Raw genomic sequence first — 4,806 nt, forward strand, 5'->3', positions numbered from 1 at the left:
TCTAAATATTAAATCTAAATCTAAATGTTAAATCTAAATCTAAATGTTAAATCTAAATATTAAATCTAAATCTAAATGTTAAATCTAAATCTAAATCTAAATGTTAAATCTAAATATTAAATCTAAATCTAAATGTTAAATCTAAATCTAAATCTAAATGTTAAATCTAAATCTAAATGTTAAATCTAAATCTAAATCTAAATGTTAAATCTAAATATTAAATCTAAATCTAAATGTTAAATCTAAATCTAAATGTTAAATCTAAATGTTTCGGGTGAAACTAAATATTTAGCTAATATGCAAATTAATGTCGGTAACCGGAAGTACCAAAATAAAAGCTCGAGGAGGTCAGTGTATGTTTATAGTGTCAAATAACGAATAAAAATCCTCTCATTGGGAGATATGGACTCTTGAACTTGGATAACCGTGAAAATAACTACCTAAAATAATAAACACAGTTGGGGAAAACTGTATTTGAAGAGTACTTTGAGTTTTTAGTGTCACTTTTATGAATGGTGTGGGAATTATAGCCACTATAGCCAGCCATGGGGGGGCTCACTTTGACTGGTCTGTCACGTTCGCTTGCATTAAGGTCAGCAAGAGCCTATCCCCGCCCGCCCCCGACAAGGCACCGACAAGACACTGCGAAATGTCCAACGAATCCGCGTTAGCCGAGAACATCGGCAGAGCCGTCCCGGTGGCTGAACAAACTTATTCAACAGCGACAGCAACAGCCTCAGGGCCACCTCGGTAAGCATGTTTTCCAAATCACGGAGCTAGCAACCCTGTTGTCAAGGCTAACTTAACTAAACTAGCTAACGGTAGCTAGCCAGTAGAGATTTGCTACTACCTTGACAACAAGACAATGCTAGCTCCGTGATTTGGAAAACATGCTTACCGAGGTGGCCTGCGGTGGCCCCGAGGCTGTCGCTGTTGCTGTTTAATAAGTGATAAGTGATAGGCTCTTGCTGACCTTAATGCAATCGAACATGACAGACCAGTCAAAGTGAGCCTCACTTTGACTGGTCTGTCATGTTCGATTGCATTAAGGTCAGCAAGAGCCTATCACCGCCCGCCCCCGACAAGGCACGGTACTGTTGGCCATGGTCACTCTGCGAAATGTCTAACGAATCAGCGTTAGCCGAGAACATCGGCAGAGCCGTCCTGGTGGCTGTACAAACTTATTAAACAGCAACAGCGACAGCCTCAGGGCCACCGCAGACCAAAGTCTTAGCTAAAGTCACTGTAGGACAGGCTTGAGCTATTGGTAGGCCACACTCACACACAAAAATTTAAAAATATGGCAATAGCAGCAAAGCATCTGCACTGTAAGAAGCAGGAAGCAAGTCAATAGTCCACAGGATCAGTAATACCAGACACCGGCAAAGTTCAAATCGTAGTGTACTGCCTGTGTCTGTGAATCCTCAGGGAGGCAGCTTGATTGATTTATATGCCGCCTTATTTGTACCACAACAGAGGGCCTCTCCCGGAAGTGGACAGGATTTACCCTGAAAATGAATAGTGGAGACAGGTTGCTTCCAGTACCTATGAGATAACACAACATTGTTCATGGACGCACATCTGCAATTTGATGTGTCATTGGATTGCTACCACTCTTAAAGAATGCCTTTTGCTGTCAGAAGGATTTCAACCTACGCAGGGAGACCCCAATAGATTTCTAGTTCTTCACCTTAACCATTCGGCCACGACAACCTGAAAAGCAGTACTATACCTGTTTGGACAAATGTTCAGAAACTTTTTTTTTTTTTCAATTGGTTAGTAGTAGTTACCAGACACGGGCAAAATGGAAATTGTAGTGCACTGCCTGTGTCTGTGGATCCTCGTAGAGTCAGCTTAATTGATATGCTCCCTTTTTGGTTGGATAAAACACAACAATAAACAGTTTCAAATAAAAACAGATAAACCACAAGAAAAAGTTACAGGGCAGCATACAAAATTAAACATTAAAGAAATGAATAACCATTTAAAGAAAGGCAACATCAAGAAGAAAAGTTTTCAGCCTTGATTTAAAAGTTACTGAAGATGAAAGCATGGCAAGTTTTTTCCAAATCCTGTTGACACATACGTCCTTTAACCCTTGATATATTCTTAAGGTGATAATAGGCTGACTTCGTAATTGTCTTAATGTGGCTGTTAAAATTTAAGTCCACGACTTCACCAAGATTTCTGGCTTTGCAATCTTTGCAAAAAAATTAACTTTTGGAAATTGATCTTAATGCCTTAATTTAATAAAAAGGAAAAAGAAAAAGACAACGTTTAAGGACACCAGCTGTCTTGTCTAGCGATGGTGGTATAGTGGTGAGCATAGCTGCCTTCCAAGCAGTTGACCTGGGTTTGATTCCCAGCTGTCGCAGTAGTTTTCATTGTGTGGTTAATTGCTTTATTTGTCAAGAAGTAACCAGAAAGGTGACTTGCCCAACCCGATTTGATCAAATATTAGATCTGTTATGGTACAAATAAGGGTCTATATCAATCAATTAAGCTGCCTCCACAAGGATCCACAGACACAGGCAGTGCACTACTGCCCGTGTCTGGTAACTACTGCTAACCAATTGAAAGGTTTATGAACATTTGTGCAAACAGGTATGAGTGTTGTTTTCAGGTTGTTGTGGCCGAGTGGTTAAGGCGATGGACTAGAAATCCATTAGGGTCTCCCCACGCAGGTTCAAATCCTGCTGACGACAAAAGGTATTCTTCCAGAGTAATAGCAAACCAATGACACATCACAGTAACCCTAATTTCAGTTGTGCCTTCATGGACAGTGTTGTGTTACTTCATAGGAACTGGAAGCCAACATTCTCCACCATTTATTATCTGTCTGTGTCACAAGATTTGCAGTGAGCGTTGTATTGTCCAGCAGAAAGGCAACAGGTGTGTTACTTTTTGACTGTGATTTATATCCTAGCAGTGCAAGCATTTTGCCCAGGTTTGATTTCCAGCCACCACAGTTGCATTTACAGGTTTTAAAGCCATACACAACATATTTCAATTTCCTTGCGAGAGTCATCCCAAAGGATTAATAAAGATTAGTCTGAGTTGATCTCAGAAAAAAGTCAAAAGAATTCAAAAATCTTCAGGGGATGTAGCTCAGTGGTAGAGTGCATGCTTTACATGTATGAGGACCTGGCATCTCCAGCAGGTATTATGGTAGAGTATTTAAAAGAGCTGCAACAGATATTACCTCCTGTTGTAATCTGACTGGTAGACAGCACAACAAGCACTTTAAATTTACATGTTTTACAGATTTTATTTACAATAATTATTAACTATAGTGTAGTATATTTCTTTTAAATGTTTTTATGGGTCTTACAGCAGGTTAGTTTCTTTTTTTATGGATGAAATCCATAAAATAATCTCAACCTGCAAGTAAGTCAACCCTTCAGCAGGTGGGGACATGTCACTTCAGACACTTGCAGCAACAAACGTGCTACTGATTCAAAGCATAGGAAATAGCAGAGGATGGTTTCGATCCATCGACCTCTGGGTTATGGGCCCAGCACGCTTCCGCTGCGCCACTCTGCTCTGCTGTTTATGCGTAGGGGCTGGAAAATCTGTTATTCACATTTTGAGGGAAGGTTTTGGACCCCGTGGCAACAAAGGTTCCAACAGCTTACGGGTTGCAAAGTTAAACATTTGGTAGACCTTGCAACTATCTTTTATGTGAGCTTCCTGACTCACACAGTGATTATTCAACATCTCAGTCAGGATGGCCGAGCAGTCCAAGGCGCTGCGTTCATGTCGCAGTCTCTATTGGAGGCGTGGGCTCGAATACCCCCTTCTGACCAATAGTGTCTTCATCTGTAATGAATGTCTGAGACATGATAATGAGACTATAGAACTAAGCAATTCTTTTTATTTAAAACTGTGATAAAATGTCAGAAGTGTGGACCGGTGTTTTGGTGGAAAACCGGTGCTGACACCACTCTTTCTCTGTTGCTGGGAGCTGTGTGTGAGTGAATGGGGGCGGGGCTGAGCGGAGAGTAAGAGGAGAGACCCAAACACAAGCACGCCTTTTCAAAAGAAATGGGTCATGTAATGCAAAATTAAACCATATCGATATAAACATAAATAAACATTGCTTTGTTTGTGGAGAGACAGCAGATGCGAGGACATTAGCTGCACCGGTGCAACCTAGAGGAAAAATGTTATTTGCACCCTAGAGCCCTGTGAGCTAACAGACAAAAACTACCACTGGTCACTGCTGTTTTCTGAATAACACACAATTTTTGTGTTTACTAGGAAACTAGTAAACCTTGTGACCGACGTATGACTGACTTCTATCTTTTGTGAAGATTTTCCCCACATTGCTCTGTCCTCTGTGATTGTCTCCATCTAGAAACTAAGCTGCACAGTGCAGGGAACAACTCTGACTGGCTCATGATCAGACAGTGGTTTACTGAGCGGTAGATTGGCTTTGCAAAAATAACTCTGAGTGTTCTATTCTGTTTATATTTTTCATTAAATAGTAAATTAATTAATTGTTGATAGTTGTCAAAAAAATAATGTAAAAAGCTGTATCTTAAGATAGAACTCATAACATCTCTTTTGCCTAGGGGCTGGTCTATTCCCAGCATCAGTAGGCCAGACCCCTGTAGCGGCAAACGTCCTCAGACGGGACAGCCATTCATCGTCCCCCATGGCACGATGCTTCTTAGCCTTAGATCACATCTGAGATTAAAACTGAATAGGACAATAGGACAATAATGTCAATATCTTAAGAATACAAACTGACTATGTGACAGATGTGTAATCTGTCATGTCCTTCCTTCTGAAGTTTTAGCCAGG

General features: G+C 40.6%; 1 non-coding gene across 1 annotated transcript; it reads right to left on the reverse strand.

Annotated features, from left to right (window-relative positions):
• Window positions 1–3,471: 3,471 nt before the first annotated feature.
• On the reverse strand, window positions 3,472–3,543 carry trnam-cau (transfer RNA methionine (anticodon CAU)). Its single transcript has one exon. It is a non-coding gene; the product is annotated as a tRNA-Met (tRNA).
• Between the last annotated feature and the right edge of the window lie 1,263 nt (window positions 3,544–4,806).

Source organism: Etheostoma spectabile, unplaced genomic scaffold (genome assembly GCF_008692095.1).
Source record: "Etheostoma spectabile isolate EspeVRDwgs_2016 unplaced genomic scaffold, UIUC_Espe_1.0 scaffold00570089, whole genome shotgun sequence".
In the NCBI taxonomy this organism is placed as follows: Eukaryota; Metazoa; Chordata; class Actinopteri; order Perciformes; family Percidae; genus Etheostoma; species Etheostoma spectabile.